This window comes from Schistocerca piceifrons, chromosome 1 (genome assembly GCF_021461385.2).
Source record: "Schistocerca piceifrons isolate TAMUIC-IGC-003096 chromosome 1, iqSchPice1.1, whole genome shotgun sequence".
Classification (NCBI taxonomy): Eukaryota; Metazoa; Arthropoda; class Insecta; order Orthoptera; family Acrididae; genus Schistocerca; species Schistocerca piceifrons.
Window position 1 is genome coordinate 986,196,402 of NC_060138.1, and position 5,880 is coordinate 986,202,281.

The following is a 5,880-nucleotide window of genomic DNA, read 5'->3' on the forward strand; positions in this document are numbered from 1 at the left end:
TACGCTTGACGTAAATGCTCATAAAACATGCATCTTTGTTAACTTTAATCCATCTAAAATCGATACTGGATCCCTCCACGCAGAGAGAAGTACGCTGCGACAGAACTACACGGCTTGTGGAAAAATGTGTGCCTCATTTTAGTACCTTAGATAAGATCGAAAAACTTAGAAGTCGATTTTCTCGAGAATTTTTGAGAGTTGCGTTGAACGTATCATAAATATTAAAATTATAAAACTCTTATTGTCATGTAGCCCTCTTGTTAGAGAAACAGGCAGTGTGGAAGCACAATTTAATTCTGCTACTGCTAAGTTTGATTCATAAATTAATAAATTTTCTGAGTTCATCTTATGTCTCCGTACATCAGAAAGCGCTGCCACCTTAACACAGTACGCTTAATAAAACGCTGGTCACCCCACGAAAACCTGGCGTGAGCCATGCTCAAATTTAATTACGGTCAACTCCCTCGTTTAACTCTGATCGAGTTCGCTGCATCTGAATTTTGGGTTAAACAGGTCTAAATGCAGACTTTACCATGGTTAACTTCCAATCGAGGTGCACTCGGTCGATTCTTCCTCCTGTAGCAGGACGCTTATAACAATACCAGAAACTTTGGTCTGTAAACCATCTTAACATCGGCACCATACACCAAGAAAAGGTTTACTGGAGGAAACGATACTTTTATTGCTAAAACAGACATAACAATGAAAAGAAGGTTCTAATGCAGTTTTGTAATTAATTTAAAAAGTGAACGGAAGGCAGAGAGTTAGAACACTGCATTTACAGGCATGCTGAATGTGTTCACAGCAATACGGAACACCTTCACGCACACAGTATTGCGAAAAGGTGAGGTACAACGGATTAAATTCTGTGACAAGTGTACCAACTGAAAAGTTTCACAATACGCCACTTCAAAAAGCTTAGACGACTTTCGGCAAGAATTTCTTAGAGCTGTTTCAGTCGTACTTAGCATTTTATCACACCGGTTCAATGCATTGTTTCCTTTAACGCGTTTCGTCTCAGCTTTTATGAAGGAGATAGGCCTAAAGGACATTATCGCCACAGAGAAGAACGAATCAACTTTTGCACTTATTGGGGAAACATATACTGATTTAAACTTTACAGGTGGGTTAAAATAACTCTCCTGGCTAAATGCTCAGGTTAAATCAATGCATACATACATAAATAATAAATTAATTTAATTAAATGGCTCTCCAGACTCGATACCCGATCTAGCGCACTATATTAAGAAGAAAGCACAGTTTAGTTCTTATTTGAAATCATTATTGAATTGTCATCTGTTGTTATCAGTCACATTTCTTGCTAAAGGAAAGACTTGAAATAATTAGAGATGATTGTATAACCTGTACGTCCTGTTACCATTGTTACCTTATTTAGTAATTGAATTGCGCAACTTCTTTAAAAAAACTGGTATCATTGAGTCGCACTTTCTGTATCGCCAATAACCAGGAATAATGGTGGAACGTTTGCTTTTATATTCTAAAATAGCGATATGTGTATGATGAAATGAAATGTCGCGTCGCTAACACGTAGAGATTAAAAGGTCAATTATGATGACGTAAAGAGAAAAATGACAAGTAAAAAAATTGATCCTTTATTCAAGTTCTCTTGAATATAAAAGATATTTTATAATTTTCCTGCTTTCTCTCTGTCTCTCTCTCTCTCTTTCTCTCTCTCTCTCTCTCTCTCTCTCTCTCTCTCTCTCTCTATTTCGACATCATACATAGATTACACACAGCCACTAAGTGTGTTTGAAACAGTATTAATAAGACTGTTAAAAACACAGCAGTAACGTTATAATACTGCGTATACTAAAATATGATGTGGAAGCTCATAAATAATTAATTTTGCTATCTAATCCTCTTTCTTCATCTTGATTAACATACATCTGAGGCTGAGTCAGTCCGTATATGCGTAATGAACCTTTTCATTGGAATATTATGTTCGTTTAATCACTGACGTCGCATTGACCAATTAAGGAAGCCATTTCCTGCAAGGGAAATATCTGTAATAAATCTATTGTTTTATTCCAGCTAGACCAAATAGAGGACAGTCATGTTTGAAAAGCCTGACACTTACTAGAAATCGTACAACTGCAGTTTTTGTCCCATCTCCTTCCTCCGACGTCAAAATCGGATTATCTTATTACAGGAGGAACAGCAGCCCCAATTCAGATTGTCAGTTTTCACTTACACAGAGGTTTGAGAGAGGTGGAAAGTTCATTCACAGAAAAAATAAATCAACCGGATACAATTAAAATTCCTATTCTCAGTATGCGTAACTAATACCTATATGCGGACTATCAAAGGTCGAAGAGTGACCGCCAACGCACTAAACGTCATCATACGCAAATGTAAAATACGAGCTCTAAAACTCCATACTTTCTGCAAAGTACTGCTATACTAAGCCTACAACTTCACGAAAAAAACTCTAATGTCGATAAATTGCATTTTTAAAATGAACGCAATAAAAACAGAAATCGTACTTTTTCGCAGAAAACTGATACACAACAAGAACGAAGAGAAAACATTTGAAAATAAGGTAGTCAGCTTGTCAAGTTTTGAGGTATCCGATTCGTGAATTGCATAGGTCAGACGATACCTATACTTCGAAACAAAGTAATAATACTGTAAAAGTGGTTATTCTGAGGCAAATGCCCAAGTGGCAGTGTAAGTGGTACTTATGTAGCACTGGGGCTGCCCTTCACTAGATAAGACGCAACTCGTGAATTACGAATGAGACATTTATAAACAGAATTAGTTCTGAATAGGACTCTGTTGTGTGTGTTACAAATTAAACAGAAACATTCCTCTATTACATTTAATACAGCAAATATTTGTCAGAGCACTGAGCAGCACCAGTCAAGGATTGTGTATTCATATCTATAGTTCAGTTAACATGCATCACTATCTTCGACAGTGCCCAGTGAAATTACTGAGAAAAGCGTCACACATTTTTATTTATTATTTACACGTCAAGTTCCGTAGGACAAATTGAGGAGCGAATCTCCAAGGTCATGGAACATGTCAGTACATGAAATTACAACATATAAGTAATAACAGATAAAAATAATATGTTTATGAGCTCGAAAAAACTCAATCCATAACATTAAGTAAACGCAATAAACAATACAACAAGAGTCAGCTTAATTTTTCAAGGAACTCCTCGACAGAATAGAGGGAGTGACCCGTGAGGAAACTCTTCAGTTTCGATTTAAAAGTGTTTGAATTATTGCTAAGATTTTTGAATTCGAGTGGTAGCTTATTGAAAACGGATGCAGCAGTATACTGCACACCTTTCTGCACAAGAGTTAAGGAAGTGCAATCCAAATGCCTAGTATTAACTGAATGAAAGTTGCTAACTCTTGGGAATAAGTTGACATTGTTAACAAGGAACAACAGTAAAGAGTATATATATTGAGAGGCCAATGTCAAAACACCCAGACTTGTGAACAGGGGTTGACAAGAGGTTTGTGAACTTACACCACTTATTGCCCGAGCCTAAAATATCCTTTTAGAATATAAGAGTTACCCCAAAACATAATATCATACGATATAAGCGAATGTAAATAAGCAAAGTAGACTAATTTTCTTGTCGAAAGATCACTCACTTCAGATACCGTCCAAATAGTAAAAATTGCAGCATTAAGTCTGTGAATAATATCCTGAATGTCGGCTTTCCACGCCAGTTTACTGTCTATCTGAACACCTAGAAATTTGAACTGTTCAGTTTCCCTAATCATATGCCCATTCTGTGAAATTAAAACGTCAGGTTTTGTTGAATTGTGTGTTAGAAACTGTAAAAACTGAGTCTTATTATGATTTAGCATTAGTTAATTTTCTATAAGCCTTGAACTGAGGTCATGTACTGAACTACTTGAAACCGAGCCAATGTTGCACACAACATCCTTTACTATCAAGAAAGCGTCATCAGCAAACAGAAATATTTTAGAGTTACCCGTAATACTAGAGGGCATATCATTTATATAAATAAGGAACAGGAGCGGCCCCATCATTGATCCTGGGGAGCCCCCCACTTGCCCGTACCCCACTCAGACCCCACATCAGAGCCATTCTCAACATTGTGAATAATGACCTTATGCTCTTTGTTGCTAAAGTAAGGGGTGAACCAATTGTGAGCTACTCTCCGTATTCCGTAATGGTCCAGCTTCTGGAGCAAAAGTTTGTGATCAACACAATCAAACGCCTTAGTTAAATCATAAAATGTACCTAGCGTTCGAAAGCGTTGTTTCACCCATCCAGTACCTCACACAGAAAAGAGAATATAGCTTTTTCAGTTGTTAAACAACTTCTAAAGCCGAACTGTACATTTGATAGCAAATCGTGTGATATATAATGATCAATTATCCTTACATACACAGCTTTTTCAATAACTTTAGCAAACACTGATGGCATACAAATAGGTCTAAAATTGTCTACGTTATCGCTTTCTCCATTTTTATAACGCGCCTTTACTACTGAGTACTTTAATCGTTCAGGAAACGGACCATTCCTAAAGGAAAAATTACAAATATGGCTAAATATAAGGCCAACATGTGCAGCACAGTACTTTAATATACTTCTAGGCACTCCATCATAACCACTTGAGTCCCTAGTCTTCAGTGACTTAATTATTGACTCAGTCTCCCCCTTGTCTGTATCACAGAGGAGTATTTCAGACATCAATCTCGGAAAGGCGTTTGCCAAGAAAGTTATAAGATTCCCTGTAGAAAATAAGTTTTTATTTAATTCACCAGCATTGCTCAGAAAATGATTGTTAAATATTGCACATGTAACTGATTTATCAGCAACAGAAGTATTTTTAGAGAATGAGATTTTCACTCCGCAGCGAAGTGTGCGCTGATATGAAACTTCCTGGCAGGTTAAAACTGTGTGCCGGACCGAGACTCGAACTCGGGACCTTTGCCTTTCGCGGGCAAATGCTCTACCAACTGAGCTACCCAAGCACGACTCACGCCCCGTCCTCACAGCTTTACGTGTGCCAGTACCTCGTCTCCTACGTTCGAAACTTTACAGAAGCTCTCCTGCGAACCTCCTGCTATTCTATTTACATACCACAACTCTTTGCCTTCCTAATAACATTTTCAAGCACCTTACAGTACTGTTTGTAATGGGCTACTGTAGCTTAATTGGAACCTCTTCTAACATTTTGATATAATTCTCGCTTTGTTCTACATGATTTGCTTGTCCCACTAGTCAGCCACCCGGGCTGGCTATTACTGCTAGTGCCCCGTTTAGAACGTTCTAATGGAAAACAACTCTCAAAGAGCATGGGAAATGTGTTAAGGAAAGCATTACATTTACCATCTATGTTATCGGCACTATAAACATCCTGCCACTCTTGTTGCTTGACAAGGTTTAAGAAACTCTCTATTGTTGTTGGATTAACTTTCCTACATACTTTGTAATTATATGTGACATTTGTTTGAGTACAAAAGCCTTTTAGTGTTAAAATTTGTGCATCATGGTCTGAAAGGCCTTTCACCCTTTTACTAACAGAATAAAGAATGAATAAAAATAATGTCTATGGCTGTGCCATTGTTCCCAAGCAACCTTTCGAGAAAAACACAGTCTGTATCTGATCTACCAACATCCTTTTTTTCTTACACCACCATACACAAAATTTATACTGAAGTCACCACATATAATTAATTTCTAGTACTTCCTACAAAGTGAATCATGAACCCTCTCTAACTTGAGCAGAAATGGTCTGAAGTCAGAAATAGGGGACCTATGAACAACAATTAGAAGTTTAGTTTCACTCAATTCATCTGCCCCTCCACAACATTCAAATACCTGTTCAGTGCAGTGCCGTTTTACATCCATGGACTCAAAAGGAAT

General features: G+C 37.4%; 1 non-coding gene across 1 annotated transcript; it reads right to left on the reverse strand.

Moving 5' to 3' along the window:
* Positions 1 to 4,911: 4,911 nt before the first annotated feature.
* On the reverse strand, positions 4,912 to 4,986 carry Trnas-cga. The gene has a single exon. It is a non-coding gene; the product is annotated as a tRNA-Ser (tRNA).
* Between the last annotated feature and the right edge of the window lie 894 nt (positions 4,987 to 5,880).